General features: G+C 45.8%; 1 protein-coding gene and 1 non-coding gene across 10 annotated transcripts in view; both read left to right on the top strand.

Moving 5' to 3' along the window:
- Positions 1–17,979, top strand: part of SCAI (suppressor of cancer cell invasion) — a 171,847-nt gene that overhangs the window by 19,486 nt on the left and 134,382 nt on the right. The window lies entirely within an intron of this gene.
- Positions 15,400–15,503, top strand: LOC133772152 (U6 spliceosomal RNA). Its single transcript, XR_009867752.1, has one exon. It is a non-coding gene; the product is annotated as a U6 spliceosomal RNA (small nuclear RNA).

Here is a 17,979-nt window from a genome sequence, read left to right on the forward strand (position 1 = left end):
CTACAAAGGCAGAGTTCCAGCTTCAAGACCTGAAACTTATGGAGATTCTTTATTGAAAAGCAGATTGAAGAGTTCAACGTTTAGCCAATATGACAGGAGAAATCTAGAAACTTTTCCCCAAGAGGGTATCAATAGAGCTGTTGCTTACCTTTCTCTAAGTGGCTTGAGAAATGAGCCAGGCCACTAGTGAAGCACCCTGAACAGATTCTTCCAAAATAGAGGGCGGTCAGTGGGGAGAAGATGGCTGCCCGTCAGAGCCGGTGCCGTGGTGCAGCAGGCTAAGCCACAGCTTGCACTGTGCCCGCATCCCATATGGGTGCTGATTGGAGTCCTTGCTGCTCCACATCTGATCCAGCTGCCTGTTAATGTGCCTGGGAAAGCAGTGGAGGATAGCGCAAGTCCTTGGGCCCCTGCACCCACATGGGATGCCTGAAAGAAGCTCCTGGCTCCTGGCTTTGGCCTGTGCCAGCCCTGGTTGTTGTGGCCATTTGGGGAGTGAACCAGTGGATGGAAGATCTCTCTCCATCTCTCCTCCTCTATCTCTGTAACTCTGCTTTAAAATAAATAAATAAATAAATCTTTAAAAAAAAAAAAAACAACACATGGCTGTCCATCTCATGTTCTCCTCTGTATTGACAAGCAGTGATGTTTGTTAGTGTGTGAATTTTGTGGACAGACATTCCATGTAGAAAATTAACGTAATCAGCTGGAAGCCAGGAGTCTGCTTCCAGAAACTGAAGTCGGAGACCTGACTGGCAGCAGATGGCGGTTCATTCCCCTGCTAGGCAGTCGATTGACTTTGCAGCATGGTCCTGCCGAAGAGGGATTGGTGCAGAGGTTTTCCAGAAGTGTAACTATTGAGTCAAAAAAAAAAAAAATCCAGCTGGGGGCACCTGCACAGAATGCCAGGGAAGGAATGGCCTTTGCACAAGAGGAAGCACAAGGGGGTGCAAGGCAGAAGCAGTTTATGAGCGTGGCGTGGAAGAGTGAGAGAGAGCGGCATCAAGTCTCTGCTGTTCTTGTCGGTCTCACAGAGCAGGGAGCAGCTGAAGTTCCCATTTTAACTGACTTGGAACATGTGGTGTGATCCCTGCAGTCTGAGTGGGGGTGGGGGGGAGGTCAGTGAGTGGCGGTGGGGGGAGGTCAGTGCGCACGCTGCAGTGATGAGCCTGCTGATGGCAAAGTCCTGTGCAGCTTTATCACTGGGGACACGTTGGAGAGGATGAGGGAAGCCGGCCTCGTTAACTGCCAGTGCTCCTCTCGGAGAAGGAGAGAAGCCAGGCCACGAGGGAGCTGCAGAACAACCCCCTGGAAGCAGCTGCCCTGAGGCTTCACAGGCCGGGAGAGGAGGTCTTCATCCTCTGGCTCGCTCCCTGAATGACCCTGCAACCAGGGCCTCAGCCAGGAGCCTGGAACTCAGTCTGGTCCTCCTGTACAGGCATCAGGGGCCCAAGGACTGGGACCATCACCTGCTGCCTCCCACGGTGCACACTAGCAGGAAGCTAGAATTGGAAGTGGAGCTGCGACTTGAATCCGTTGACTCTGATGCAGAATGTGGCCATCCCAAGCCACGTCGTCAGTCACTGCATCAAATGCCTACCCCTTAATTAGTTATTTTAAAATGAAATCACACACAAACACACACACCAAAAAAGTTTATGTGACATATGTGGACTTTAAAGAATAATAATATAGGTCTGGTGCTGTGGTGCAGCATCCTTGTCAGTTTGACCTTAGGTGCCTTGAGGTGTCTGAGCACATAGTTTGGGAACCATGTCCTTGGAGTATTAATTATATGATTACTTCCAGGGAGTAGAAATCTGGATAATTGTTGTTCTGCTTTTATAATGAGCATATAATTAGAAAACCTATATTTACTTTAAAAACATTATTAACTAAGATTTACATTTTATTAATTTTCTTAGGCTTTGCCTAATGTCCTTTTTCTGTCCTGCTTTGGACACCATGTTACATTTAGTCATCTCATTTCCTCAGGGTCCTCCTGACGGTGATGGTTTCTGGGGTCTTTCTTATATTTGATGGCCTTGGCAGTTTTGAGGAGTTTTGGTCAGGCATTTTGTAGACCGTTTCTAGATTGGGATTTTTCTGGTGGTGTTCTCGTGATCAGATGGGGATTACAAGGTTTTAGGGAGGAGGACCACAGAGATAAAAATGCTCCCATCATGTGATACCATGGATACAAGCTCCCCACAGACTTACTTCTGTCAGTGTTCCGCTTGGCCACGTGCCTGAGACAGATTTTTTTTATTTATTTGAAAGTCAGAGTTACACAGAGAGAGAAGGAGAGGCAGAGAGAGCGAGAGGTCTTCCAACCACTGGTTCACTCCCCAATTGGCCGCAATGGCTGGAGATACGCTGATCCGAAGCCAGGATCCAGGAGCTTCTTCCGGGTCTCCCACATGGTTGCAGGGCCCCAAGCACTTGGGCCATCTTCCACTGCTTTCCCAGGCCACAGCAGAGAGCTGGAGTGGAAGTGGAGCATCCGGGACTTGAACCCAGCACTGCAAGGGGCAGCTTTACCCACTATGCCACAGCACCGGCCCCAGGTCTACTATTAACTTGCTCTTTTGCTACCCTTTTTCATACTGTATTCTTTGCAAGGAAGTTCCATGTATAGTCTACACTTAAAGAAGGTTTAGCTCCACTTCCTTGAAGACAGACTATCTACAGAATAAATTTAAATTCCTCATGAAAAATTTGCCTCTTCTTTCCCCATTCCTTTGTCTATAATCTCTATTTAATCCTACATGTATATAATTGGGTTATATGGATAGTTTATTTCATACTTGTGTTATTCAATTCTACTTATTTTATTGCTCCGATCGTTCCAGTGTTGGCCGTTGGGAGCTCTTTCAGTTGGCTGCTGTGTCCTTTTGGCATCCCCCCATCATTATGGGCTTTGTTTTGTTACTCTTTAAAGCACTTCCTTGCTCCGGCACTGCAAGATGCTGCAGACACGTCTTGTGTCTTTTCTGCTTCAGTCATGGAATCAGACTTTTCCCGAAGATGCCTTTTTCCTCCTTTAGAGAATGATGTTACTAGGCAAGATCTGGGTACTGAATATGCTTGTTGTTACTGGGGCACGATGTGGTTTTAATCTGTACTCTGGTGATGGATGAAGTCAGGCACCCTTGTGTATATTTATTGGTTATTTGTATATCCTGTTTGTCGTGTGACAAACCGAAGAGCAGCACTGAGTGGTTAGGCCCATGACTGAATGGCTTATAAAACCTAAAGTATTGCCGGCGCCGTGGCTTAACAGGCTAATCCTCGGCCTTGCGGCGCCGGCACACCGGGTTCTAGTCCCGGTCGGGGCACCGATCCTGTCCCGGTTGCCCCTCTTCCAGGCCAGCTCTCTGCTGTGGCCAGGGAGTGCAGTGGAGGATGGCCCAAGTTCTTGGGCCCTGCACCCCATGGGAGACCAGGATAAGCACCTGGCTCCTGCCATCGGAACAGCGCGGTGCGCCGGCTGCAGCGCGCCTACCGCGGCGGCCATTGGAGGGTGAACCAACGGCAAAAAGGAAGACCTTTCTCTCTGTCTCCCTCTACTGTCCACTCTGCCTGTCAAAAAAAGTAAAAAAAAAAAAAAAAAAAAAAAACCTAAAGTATTTACTCTCTGTCCTGCTACAGGAAAAGTTGCTTACCTCTGTCACTGTAACCTTGTTAATATCAGTTCTGGATTGGCTTTGGTTGGTTGATTTTTCTCATATTTGCTTGCTTCTTTGCATGCCTGATCAACTTTGATTAGGTATCAGACATTGTGAGTTACAGGAATTTTTTTTTCCATTTTGTAAATTTCTTGAGGTTGTTCCAAAGATATAGTTAAATTATACATAAGTGTTTTGATCCTTTTAGGTTAGTCCAGAGCATCAGTTAAAGCTGTCATCTCTAAGGCTTACCATCCTCTACTTTCTTTTCTTTCTTTTTTCTTTTTCTTTTTGACAGGCAGAGTGGACAGTGAGAGAGAGAGAGACAGAGAGAAAGGTCTTCCTTTTGCCGTTGGTTCACCCTCCAATGGCCGCCGCGGCCGGTGCGCTGTGGCCGGCGCACCGCACTGATCCGATGGCAGGAGCCAGGTGCTTCTCCTGGTCTCCCATGCGGTGCAGGGCCCAAGTTCTTGGGCCATCCTCCACTGCACTCCCTGGCCATAGCAGAGAGCTGGCCTGGAAGAGGGGCAACCGGAATGGAATCCAGCTCCCCGACTGGGACTAGAACCTGGTGTGCCGGCGCCGCTAGGCGGAGGATTAGCCTATTGAGCCACGGCGCCGGCTGAGAGATCTTCCATCCGCTGGTTCACTACCCAAATTACTGCAATGGCCAGAGCTGAGCTGATCCGAAGCCAGGGGCCAGGAGCTTCTTCTAGGTCTCCCATGTGGATGCAGGGGCCCAAGGGCTTGGGCCATCTTCTGCTTTCCCAGGCCATAGCAGAGAGCTGGATCAGAAGTAGAGCAGCCGGGACTCAAACCGGTGCCCATAGGGGATGACGGTGCCACAGGCTGGGGTCTAAACCCACTGCACCACAGCGCTGGCCCCCATCTTCTACTTTTATGGCAAGACCATTCTGTATACTTTATCAGGAAATTAGAAGATTTCCAAGTCTGGCATGGACAGGCTTTTGTATCTGTGTGTGGGTTGCAGACACTGTTCCCAGCAGTCCTTTCAGATGTTTCTTTCCTCTGCCTTTGGCAGTTTGCTCCCAATCAGAGGTTGATTGGTGCTCAGCAGAGTGCGAAGAGAAGCTCCCTAGAGATCTCTGGCTTTTTCTCTGCAGCTTTCTCTGTTCTGTGAGCTCCAGCTGCTTTGATCGCCATGGACTCTCAGTCCTGTCTTTCCCACTCAGGACATCTTGGGTTCTGCCTGGGTTTCCCTTTCATGTGCCACACTCTGAACACGCTCTCAAGACAATGAACTGGGCTGTTGTCCTCCACGTTGTTCTCCAAGATCGCTCGCTGTTCCTTGTTGTCTAATGTACAGAGAACTGACAGCTGCTTTTAGTTCTTTAATCAGTTTTCTTTTGGTTGTTTTTGGTAGAAGGGTGAATATGGCCCTTATTACATGTTATTGGAAGTAGAAGTCCTGAGATCTTTTTAAATCTGGAATGGATGTTTAATTTTATCAAATGCTTTTTCTGTGTCTGTTAAGATGATCATAGGATTTTGTTCCTTTCCCCCCTCCCCTGCTAATGTATAGAATTTCTTCTTTTAAAAAATCTCTAATATTAAACCAACCTAACATTTATGGAATAAACCTTAAGTTAGTCATGATCTTTTTTTTTTTTTAAAGATTTATTTATTTTTATTTGTAAGTCAGTTACACAGAGAGAGGAGAGGCAGAGAGAGAGAGAGAGAGAGAGAGAGAGAGAGAGGTCTTCCATCCGAAGGTTCGCTCCCTAATTGGCTGCAAAGGCCAGAGCTGCTCCAGTCTGAACCCAGAAGACAGGAGCTTCTTCCGGGTCTCCCACGTGGGTGCAGGGGCCCAAGGACTTGGGCCATCTTCTACTGCTATCCCAGGCCATAGCAGAGAGCTGGATCAGAAGAGAAGCAGCCAGGACTAGAATCAGTGCCCACATGGGATGCCAGCACTTCAGGCCAGGGCTTTAACCCACCATGCCACAGTGCCAGCCTCAGTCATGATCTTTTTTTAAAGAAGATTTATTTTATTTGAAAGGCAGATTTATAGAGAGAGAGGAAAAGAGAGATATTCCATATGCTGGTTCACTCTCCAAATGGCTCCAATGAATGGGGCTGGACCAGGCCAAAGCCAGGAGCCTGGTGATTCATCTGGGTCCCAAGTGCTTGGGGGCATATTCCTCTGCTTTCCCAGGCACATTAGCAGAGAGCTGGATCAGAAGCTGAGAAGCTGGGACTTGAACAGGCACCCATATGGGATGCCAGAGTTGCAAGCAATGGCTTAACCCATTGTGCCACAATGCTGACCCCAGATCCTTTTTTTAATATATTGATATATTGCTGGGCTCAGTTTTTTAAGATATGTCTTAGGGTTTTTTATCTGTATTTTGGTTCATATACCTTCTAAAGGTTTTGCTGTCAAGATTTTCCTTATGAAAGTTTATACAGAATTCTGAAATGAGTTGGGAAATGTTCCTTTTTCTTTAGAAACATTTGCATAATATTCATATTTTTCTTCCTTAAATGGTTACATAAATTCTTTGATAAAGTTGTGTAGTGATTTCATTTTAACGGCTGTTTAATAAAGATCTATTTATTATTTACTTGAAAGGCAGAACAATGGAGGGAAAGATATATATATATATATATATATATATATATATATATATATATATATATATATAAATGCCATTTTCTGGTTAATCTCAAATGCCCAGAGCAGCTGGGACCAGATCTGGCTGAAGCCAGGAGCCAGGAACTCCAACTGGTCTCTCACATAGGTGACAGGGACCCAAATACGTGAGCCCTCATGTGCCCTGGGGACACATTAGTAGGACACTAGATTGGAAATGAAGGTGTGATCCAATCCCAGCCACTGAAATGGGATGTGGGTGTCCCAAGTGGTGACTTAACCCAGTGCCCACCCTGTTCTACTTTTTTATTAGGGGACTATTTAGATATTTTATTTGCTTTTGTTTTATTTTGGCCAGTGGTCTTTTGTTAAGACACTAATGATCTGTTCAAAGCCATATATCTTATTCCAATTCTGTTTTTTTTTTTTTTGAACTATGTCATACCAACATATTATATATGTTTAAATTTCTGTACTCTTTTGTCTTCTCCTGTGGAACACTAACAGGTACTTTATATCATCTGCTGTTTAGGGCCAAATAGATATTGAACTAAATTAAAGCATACTTGGATTTATTTATATTAAAGTTTTATAAGGAGAGAACTGAATTAAGTAGTTGCTTTAGTAGGTCACTGGGCTTTGTCAGTATTTAAATATACATTTTACTTCCTCAGTAATAGATTATTGTTTATTAGGGAAAGTGGGTTGGGGTATGTATTGAATAATAAGGTGGAGTGGGCCCTTCCTGTGAACTGGAGAGTTAAGCTGCTGCTTGGGGTGCCTGCATCCCATGTTGGAGTGCCAGGTTATCACACTTCTGATCCAGCTCCCTGCCAATAATGTACCTGGGAAGCAGCGGACGATTACTCAAATACTTGAATTTCTGACACCCATGTGGAAGACCCAAATGGAGTTGCAGGCTCCTGACTTATGGCCTATCCCTGGCTGTGGAGGGCATTTGCAGCATGAACCAGCTGATAGCAAATAGTTTTCTCTCTCCTTTCTGTCACTTTTTGGAAGTATAATTTATATTGTTGCATTTATTTTTCTAGATTGCTTTTTTTAAAAGAATTATTTATTTAAAGGCACAGTTAGAGAAAGGGGGGAGAGAGAGAGAAATCTTTCATCTGCTGATGCACTCCCAAAATGGCCACAATGGCCAGGGCTGAGCCAGGCCAAAGTCAGGGCCAGAAGCTTCTTCCAGGTCCCCATGTGGGTTTAGGGACCCAAGAACTTGGGCCATCCTCCTCTGTTTTGCCAGGAGCATTAGCAGGAAGCTGGATCGAAAGGGGAGCAGCTGGGACATGAATCAGGGTCAAATGGGATGCCAGTGTTGCAGCTGACAGCTTTACCCGCTGTACCGCAACGCCAGTCCCTTTAGATTACAGTTAAAATGTTTTTATTTCTTAAAACCAGGTAGAATTGATATCTGCCTGTGATTCAGTTGCCCAGGGCAGTTGAAAGAAAGAAAAGTAACTCAAATGTAGAATGTTATTTATCAAAACTGTTTTTTAATTTCTATTTAAGAGAGATTATAACTTGTTCTGAAACTTGTTACCAGGATTAAGTTAATGAATGGGTAACATTTCAGTATCATGCAAGCTATCCATCTTGTTACACAAGACTTAAGACTCACATGTTAGGGAAGAATGTGGGTTTGAGGGGAAAGGGTTCAGCCCGAGGTCGGTTTCTATAAAATATATTGTTGCCAAAAGAAATACTACCTAGCAGCCTTCCCCTGTGTGGAGGGAGTCCAGAGAGACCAGAGCAGAAATTGTACAGTGGAGCTGTCAGACCAGATTCCTGTGAATGTCAGATGGGAAATAAAGCTCACAGTGCTAACATTTGTACTGGATGAGTAGGCCCTTGGAAATGAATGTTTCAGTGCTTGTATTTTTTATCATGGGTGTATGTTGATAGACAATCAGAGTTAACTACAGCTAGCAATTTAAAGTATGAAATTTAAACCAGAATATAAGAGATTTTCAAAGGTCATGTTGGCTAAATATTGACTTATTTGTATCATTTTCCCAGAAAATGTTTATCTCCTGATATTAGGGTTTGGAAATTTCTAAAGAGAGGGGCCTTAAGTCCTTAGAAATAAAATATGGTAACTTAAATTTCATTTTCTAAACCAAAATGGAAATATAGAAAACATATATAAGCAGTTATACCAAAGTATTTACCTGTAGTTTTGTTTATTTATTTTTTTAAAGATTTATTTAATTACTTGAAAGTCAGAGTTACATAGAGAGAGAAGGAGAGGTGTAGAGAGAGAGAGAGAGAAAGAGAGAGAGAGGTCTTCTATCCACTGGTTCACTCCCCAGATGGCCGCAACTGTTGGAGCTGAGCTGATCCGAAGCCAGGAGCCAGGAGCTTCTTCTGGGTCTCTCATGCTGGTGCAGGGGTCCAAGGACTTGGGCCATCCTCCACTGCTTTCCCAGGCCATAGCAGAGAGCTGGATCGGAAGTGGAGCAACCAGATCTCGAACCGGTACCCATATGGGGTGCCAGCACTGCTGGCAGTGGCTTTACCCACTGTACCCTAGTTTTGTTTATTTTAAAGGCGTTGGAAGGCCTAGGTCTTCTCACCACAGGATGACTTCTGAAAGTGGGTGTGTTGGAGGCAGGCCCTGTGATGCAGCAGTTAAGCTGCTGCCTGGGGCGCCTGGGTCCCATACTGCAGTCCCTGGACTTGAGTTCTGCCTCTGCTCCAGTCCGGCTGCCAGTTCACGTGCACCCTTGGAGGCAGCAGGTGCTGGCTCGAGGGCGTGGGTCCCTGCCACACACGAGGGAGACCCGGATGGAGTTCTGGGCTCCTGGCTTTCTCCTGGCCCTGCTCCATCTGTTGTGGACATTTAGGGTGTGAATCACCAGATCGAAGATCTCTCTCTCTCTCTTACTCTACCTCTCAAATAGATGAAAATAAATTAGTTTTTAAGAAATGAGTGTGTGTTCACTGGAGTCCAGAGTAAAAGCTGTCAAGTGCTTGGAAGATGGTGATGATTCAGAAATAAAACACTGTTGACACTTTAAGTTAAGTGAAAGTAGCTGATTGAGGTTCTCAGAATTGAGAGGATGCTGTTGTGAAAGTATTTAGTTTACTGAGCTGCTTCTGCATTGGTGCCACACTCGCTCCTCTTCTGTCCTGAGTGTCCCTTGAAGTTCACAGAATCATACATTATAAAGAGGTGAGCTTTTTGGCATGTGAATTATATCTTAACTTGGAGTTCTCACACAGCAAACTGCAACCTAAGTTAGTACCGAAGCAAACCAAAACCCAACTTAGGAGTGTATTTTGTGCAAAAATTAGTCAGGTTTGCACCAGTCACAAACAGCTGAGCTTCAGCCAGTCACAGGCAGCCGGCTGATCAGACCACACACAGACAAGGCAGATGCCTCACGGTAGGGCCAATTGGGGTTGCTTCCCTTGGCTCCTGGGTTTGGTCCACAGAAGCTTGTGGCTCAGGTTGGTGGGCAGAGCACCGTGAACCCCTTCTACTTCTGAGCACTGCCCAGCTGATGAATCAGAACTTCCTTACTCAGGGTCTGGCTCTTCTGCAAGACTACAGTCGGGTGCCTGCTGTGGTGGAAGCCCAGTGTTGATCTCAGCTTCTGGGATGTGACCCACAAGAGAATACCTGGAGTCATGGACAGGAGAAGGAGTGTAGGCCACTCACGAGCGTGACGTCCAGGAGAGACTGGGCCAAGGAAGCAGGGGATACCTGCTGTCTTTCCCGTCCTGTCCATTTTGCCACAGCTCCTGACTTTTATCTCTGGAAAGAGCCGTCCCCAGTTCTCAGCCCATGTGGTCCAGGGAAGCAGATCCCGATCTACAGTGCCAGGTCTGCCCAACTGGAGTTACGGCGATGAGTTTAGTAATGTGCATGTACCCCAACCCGGGAGAGCACAAATTAGGCCTGGCAGTTAGCTGCTATTACTAACAGACACAATTCTCCCAGATGGCTGTGGTGTGGGAAAGCTTGGATAATTTTAAGTTCATGAGTTGGAAGCCCCCACCTCCTTCACTCTGCGTTACCATGTTCACCTACCTGTCAATCAGGAACCCCCCCTGCCCCAGGAAGTACTTCCTCTTATGGAGGACCTGAGGGTGGGACCACGCAAATACTTCCGTTTTTCTAAAACTCAAAAAAAGCTAGGAAGGGTGGAAGCTCGCCCTTTCTTCCTCGTGGGCTCAGGACAAGCAGGGCAGGGTGTGATAATTCCCTTTTGTTGAGCCACTCTCCCTTTTTTTTTTTTTTTTTTTTTGACAGGCAGAGTGGACAGTGAGAGAGAGACAGAAAGGTTTTCCTTTTTGCCGTTGGTTCACCCTCCAATGGCCGCTGCGGCAGGCTCATCGTGCTGATCCGAAGCCAGGAGCCAGGTGCTTCTCCTGGTCTCCCATGCGGGTGCAGGGAAAGATTAATTTTAGATTTTAGAATTTTAGATTTTTTTTTGTCCTTTTTTTTTCTTTTCTAGAATTTTAGATTTATTCAAGATTTATTAAGGCAGAGTTACAGAGAGAATGGAAGAGACAGAGAGAGAGAAAGATTTTCTATCCCTGGTTTGCTTCCCAAATAGCTACAACAGCCAGACCCTGGGCCAGGCCAAAGCCTGAAGACTGAAACTCCATTCAGGTCTCCTTTGTAGGTGGCAGGGGCCCAAGAACTTGGGCTATCTTTTGCTGTTTTCCTAGGCCCATTAGCAGAGAGCTGGATTGGAAGTGGAGCAGCTGGGACTCATATGGTACCATTGTGGTTTTCCACATCTGTTGGGGGTCTTGGAACATATCCTTGGCATATTTTGTGCTTATAACAGGTTTTCACTTAGGTGGCTTAAAATAATGATTATCAAGTTATGACAAAAGAAAACCTCCCCTCCCCTTTTAAAGATTTATTTATTTCTGTGAAAGGCAGAGCTACAGAGAGGGAGAGATAAAGAAAGAGCACCCGATCTGCTGGTTCATTCCCTAAATGACTATAACAGTTTGATCTTGGACAGGCCAAAGCCATGAGCCAGGAACTCCATCCTGGTCTCCCACATAGGTGGCCAGGGCTCAAGTACTTGTGCTATTGTCCACTGCTTTCCCAGGCACATTAACAGGAAGCTGATCAGAAGTGGAGTGGTGGAGATTGGTGTGGGATGCCGGTATCCTAAGCAGTGCTTAATCCGCTGCTCCATCCACAATGCCAGCCCCAAAACTTGTCCCTTGATTCCAATTCATTGTCACATCATTCACTAAACAACAGATTGGGGAAAGTACCATTTGGCCACAAAATCCTACCTCATTATTATGCTTACATTAGAAATACATGCCATTAGGGTGGGCGCTGTGGCATAGTGTGTAAAGCTGCTGCCTGCAGTGCCAGCATCCCATATGGGCGACAGTTCAAGTCCCGGCTGCTCCACTTCTGATCCTGCTGTCTGCTATGGCTTGGGAAAGCAATAGAAGATGGCCCAAGTCCTTGGGCCCCTGCACCCATGTGGGAGCCCCAGAAGAAGCTCCTGACTCCTGGTTTGGATTGGCACAGTTCCAGCCATTGTGGCCAATTGGGGAGTGAACCAGCGGATGGAAGACCTCTCTCTCTCTCTGCTCTCCTTCCCTTTTTGTGTAACTCTGACTTTCAAATAAATGAATAAATTTTTTTTAAATAGATGCTATCTTTTGGTAAACAACTTGAATTATTTTCAAAAAAAGTATTTGGTGGTTTTGCCTTATTGGATCATGTCAGTATTTTCATTCTTTGGCATTTGCTATTTATGATGAAACAATTTTTTAAGAGATAGTTGAACTGTGACTTTTTTTTTTTTTTTTTTTTTTTTTGACAGGCAGAGTGGATGGTGAGAGAGAGAGAGACAGAGAGAAAGGTCTTCCTTTTGCCGTTGGTTCACCCTCCAATGGCCGCTGTGGCCAGCGCGCTGCGGCCGGCTGATCTGAAGCCAGGAGCAGGTGCTTCTCCTGGTCTCCCATGCGGGTGCAGGGCCCAAGGACTTGGGCCATCCTCCACTGCACTCCTGGGCCATAACAGAGAGCTGGCCTGGAAGAGGGGCAACCGGGACAGAATCCGGCGCCCTGACTGGGACTAGAACCCGGTGTGCCGGTGCCACAGGTGGAGGATTAGCCTATTGAGCCGTGGCGCCGGCGGGGGTTTTTGTAGTTGTACAAATACTGCCCTCCTAATTTAATGCAGGCATTTCCCTAACTTTATCAACTTGGGTTTATTGCTAGACTGTGCCAGATTTTAATGTAATAATGGAGGTCAAAAGTTTTTCTTATGTGGTAATTTACTTTGCAATTTCATTTAATCATTAAAAAGGCAATGAACTTAATTTTAGAGTATGATTTGACCCGGGGTTTATGTTATGTGAAAGAACACTGCAGCCCTCCTTTTTTTCTTTTTTTTTTTTAATATATATGTTAATGACTTTGAAAATAGCTTTCTCTTTTTTTTAGAGATTTATTTATTTATTTGAAAGAGTTACACACACACACACACACACAGGTCTTCCATCCGTGGTTCACTCCACAATTGGCCGCAACTGCAGGAGCTGTATTGATCTGAAGCCAGGGACCAGGAGCTTCTTCCAGGTCTCCCATGTGGTACAGGGGCTCAAGCACTTGGGCCATCTTCCACTGCTTTCCCAGGCCATAGCAGAGACAGGATCAGAAGTAGTGCAGCTGGGACCTGAACCGGCGCCCATATGGGATACCAGCCGCTTTACCCTCTACGCCACAGCGCCAGATCCTGCAGCCCTCCTTCACAGGGTTACTTTGGGAAAGTATATGAGTTAAGTCCATTTAAACTTTGGTGTCAGCTCTAGCCAGTAACTTCTTCAAGAAATTTATCTTAAATTGATTTTAGCTTTTTGCTCTAATAGTGCATAGAGACAGTGTTTCAGTGAAACACAGCATCAGAAATGTCTGCATTTTACAGCGTTTGTGAATTTTTTTTGTTTTGCTTGGTTTTCCTTTAACGTATAGAGAACCAGGAAAGATGTCCTGACAGGCAGAATCTGAATGGAGTCTTTTGGGGGTTATGAAGTGTTTGAATTTTAAAGGTTAGTGCTAAGGCGAAATTATGGCAGAGACGTAACTGTAAACTGAAAGTGTTGCTAACTGGAGATGCATTTATGCCCCTACTCTGTTAAGATCTGGACCCTGCCTGGGGACCAGCTTAGTGGAACCAAGCCTGCTCTGTGCCAGGAGGGCTCTTAGGTCCAGCAACGCTGTGATCAGGAAGTCCTGGGGGGAGTTTCACAAATTCCATGCCCAGAAAGCCCTGCACCCAGCAGTATCCCAGAAGAGGGAGTGGGAGGAGAAATGGTGGCCCCTGCCTCAAGCTGTAAGAACTTTGGTCTGGCTGGCGCCGCGGCTCAATAGGCTAATCCTCCCCCTTGTGGCGCTGGCACCCCGGGTTCTAGTCCCGGTCGAGGCACCGGATTCTGACCTGGTTGCCCCTCTTCCAGGCCAGCTCTCTGCTGTGGCCAGGGAGTGCAGTGGAGGATGGCCCAAGTCCTTGGGCCCTGCACCCCATGGGAGACCAGGAGAAGCCCCTGGCTCCTGCCTTCGGATCAGCGCGGTGCGCCGGCCGCAGTGTGGCGGCCATTGGAGGGTGAACCAACAGCAAAAGAAGACCTTTCTCTCTGTCTCTCTCTCTCTCACTGTCCACTCTGCCTGTCAAAAAAAAAAAAAAAAAAAAAAAAAAGAAAGAAAAACAAACTTTTGTCTAAAGCAGATTGGGCTGGCGATTCTTTGCCGAGATGCCCGCCTGGCCTGTCAGGTGTGTATCCTCTTCATTAAACTTTGCTAGCATTCTTACTGCTAAAAATATATGTACATAAATAAATAAAAAGTTAACTTTTTAAAACTAGTTAAACATGTAACATGCATGGGTTACACTGGACTCTCCTTGTCATTCTCCCAGTGACTTCTGACAGATTTTAATTCAGTAGGAAAGTTTGTTATGGGGCCAGCGTTGTGGCATAGCCGGCTAAGCTGCCACATGCAATAATGCAGGCATCCCCTATGAGTGGTGATTCATGTCCTGGCTGCTCTACTTCTGATCCAACTCCTTGCTAATGTGTATGGGAAAGTAACAGAAGTCTCAGGTACTTGGACCCCTGAACTTAATTTAGGAGACCTGGATGAAGCTCCCTACATTTGGCCTGGCTCATCCCTGGCCATTGTGGATGTCCGGGGAGTGAAACAACAGATGGAATATATCTCTCTTTTTACTCTCTCCTTGTCTCTCCTTCTGTAACTCTGCCTTTTAAAGAAATAAAAAATCTTAAAAAGGAGACTTGTTTTGATGCCAACTCCATTATGCTTTGGACTAGAACAGTTTTATTGTCTGATCAATGTGAAGAGTCTACTTGACTCCTTTGGATTGTAGTTTTTTCATGTAATCTCTCCTGGTAACAATTCTGTTAGGATATATATTGCCAAGTGTGTGTGGAGGTGTAGCTATATGGAGCATAAAATTAGATACACTTCCTTCCTTTGGCTCACTGTCTAAATTTAGTAGGCAAGTATCTCTTTTCCTAGATATCATTAAAAATAGAAGATCCCCATCTGTCTGGAATGGGTTAGATACAATTCTGCCTGCAGGCTCGGGGATGGACTATATAGCACTGACTTCCATTTAGCACTGAGGCTCTTAAAAAAATAGTGTTTTTCTTAAAACTGAAACCAGGAGTGTACAGTTTACAATGTTGACCTTAAATTGCCTTTTAAGTTTGTAAAATTCAGGAAGATCTAAGAGAATTGAATTTTGAGGGAAAATTGAGACATAAAATGAAATAGTGTGAGTTGATTAGGAAAATTGGTTTTGACGTCAAGTCTAGTTCTACTCCTACATTATAGTTTACTAGTTACATAAGAAAGTTACTTTACCTCTCTGAAAGTGTAGCCTCATTTATGAGGTTGGAATACCCAGGCCTACTTGATAGGGTTTGAGGAGTAAATTGAGTTAGTATTTATAAAATGTTTTTTTTGTGCCCGGCATGTAGAAGACACCTTTGTTTGGCAGTGGTGGTTGTCAGTTGTTGATGTTCACATTACTTCTGGTTCCTTGTAGTAAAAATCTGCCACCTTGCTCTTAAAAAAGAAAAAAATCTTGTGTTCACTTCGGCAGCACATATACTAAAATTGGAACGATACAGAGATTAGCATGGCCCCTGCACAAGGATGACACACAAATTGGTGAAGCGTTCCATATTTTTGAAAAAAAAAAAAAAAAACAAACTTAAACTATAATATGAAGTCAGAGGTAAACAGATTACTCCTGGGGGTATTTGGAGTCATGGAAATCATTTAGAAGAGGAGTGAAAATCCTCCCTGGAGGACTGCCTGTGTTTAGTGGATACAGAAGCAGAGAGAGAGAGACTGAGAGAAAGCCGTCACTGAGGCCAAAGAGAGCTGGGAGAGTAACGTCAGGGAATTCAGGGATAGGTTGCTTATTCGGTCAAATATTTTCTTCAGAAGTTCATTCAAGAATATTTCCAGCACTAGTTGGTGCCAGGTAGTGGAAGGACCTGGGGAAGACCATTCCTCTGAGCAGGTGGGAGTCTTGATCTTTGGCTGTGGACCTGGATTTTATTAGGTAGAGAAGTAAATGTGAGGCGAGATGGAGGCTGTGAGTTTAAGGTGATCCCTGTGAAAATTTAGTTCTTGTTGCAGCGGAACCGCTGAGACTGGGTAATTTTGTTACCAGACAGTTATTCAGGCTCTTGCTGCTCCATGCTGGACAGCCAACTCTCCAGAGCCAAGAGTTGGTAAGAGTAAAGGGCTGATCTCAGAAAGCCGGCAGTGTTGGCCAAAGAGACATCTCTGGATCCAGAATGTGCTCTTTCTGCTGAACAAGCCAGCAAAAAGGATTTCTAAAGGAAAAAGGGTAGCTGCAGGGGGAAGTTAGAACAACAACAGCAACAAAAAAACAAAAAAAACCAATGAGTTCAGGGGCCAGTGCTATAGCGTAGGGGATAAAGCTGCCACTTACAGTGCCGGCATCCCATATGGGCGCCAGTTCGAGTCCTGGCTGCTCCTCTTCTGATCCACCTCTCTGCTGTGGCCTGGGAAAACAGTAGAAGATGGCTCAAGTCCTTGGGCCCCTGCACCCACGTGGGAGACATGGAACAAGCTCCTGGCTCCTGGCTTCAGATCGGCACATCTCTTGCTGCTGCAGCCATTTGGGGAGTGAACCAGCAGATCAAATAAATAAATAAATCTTAAAAAAAAAAAAAAAAAAAAACAAACCCAGTGAGTTCAGTCAACTGATAACTAGGCAGATTTTCAGGCTTTGTTCTGATGGTCCTGGTCTGGGAAATCTTGGTGGCAATCAGGTGGCAGATTAGCATCAGTGGGGCGGAGGCTTCCTCAGCTGGGAGCAGGGTCTGCCATTCCAGTCATCTCCTTTCAGTGGGTTCCAAAAATTCTTTTTTATTTTATTTTATTTTATTTTTTTTAATTTTGAAAGTTAGAATTGCAGAGAGAGGGAGAGAGAGATCTTCCATCTGCTGGTTCAGTGCCCAAATGGCTGCAATGGCAAGGGCTGGGCCAGCCGAAGCCAGGAACCAAGAGCAGAGTCCCAAGCACTTGGTCCATCTTCCACTGCTTTCCCAGGCACATTAACAGGGAGCTGTATAGGAAGTGGAGCATCTGGAACTCAAACCAGAGTCCATATAGGATTCTAGCGTTGCGGGGGGGAGGGGGTAGCCCCTCTGAAAATTCTTATGCAAACTTTATTAGTCACAGGACCATCCCATGCATTTCACAGTGTCAGTGGCTGGTTTTTGTTTTAGGATTTTAGAGTTCGAAGAAGGTGAGGAGGAGGCCAGATAAAGTAGAAAAAGCTGTATTTTAGGGGATACAGGACGGAGTAGGGGTGCAGGGCAGGGTTTGAAGCCAGGCCTCCTACCATTTGGGCAGCAGGCAGAGTCCCTGCTTATGCTGCTTGTTGGGGGAGGTGCAGGGTGCCGCACGGGCCTGCGAAGGTGTGGGGGACATGCACCCTAGCAGTCTGAAATGTCCCAGGTGCAAACATTCCACTAGCCTTTGGATTACCCATCCACGCCCAGTTTCATCCCGTTTGGGGGTTGAGGCCTCCATGGCTAACAGGTTCTAACAAGTTAGAATATGAAAAGAAGGGAAGGGAAGAAGCCTCTATTATGGTTACAGTTAATGAGGAACAGAAATTTGTTGGCTCATTCTTTTGCCATCTCAGTGCAGGGCCCTGTTTCAGGCAAGGATCTCTTGCTGTGTCATTGCATGGTGGGAGGCTGAAGAGCAGGAGAGAGAGGCAAGAGAGAAAACGTTTAATGCTGTGCATTGTTCATGGGTGGGGGAGGCCTCCCCATCTCACCGCCTCCTGGCACAGGGGGTCACATTTCCCACACACGCTGTTAGGGAGACACGTTCAAACCACAGCCATCATATAGAAATGGAGAGAAAGGGGAAGAGGAAGCGTTTCCACCTGTTCTATTTGGGAAAGAGAAAAACTTAGCATGTTTGGAGCTTGAGGGAGAGAGCAAACCTAGTGGGAGGTGAATAATTGAGAGGCAGGTGTGCTCTGAGCCCTGCGGGAATGGCATCGGTGCACAGCTCTTTCCTGGAAGAGGAGGAATGAGGGAAGGTAAGTTTGGGGCTGGAGGGGAAAGTGAGGACATTCTTGTTTAATGGCCTTGGTTTAAGTCGGGAAAA

Source organism: Lepus europaeus, chromosome 12 (genome assembly GCF_033115175.1).
Source record: "Lepus europaeus isolate LE1 chromosome 12, mLepTim1.pri, whole genome shotgun sequence".
Lineage (NCBI taxonomy): Eukaryota > Metazoa > Chordata > Mammalia > Lagomorpha > Leporidae > Lepus > Lepus europaeus.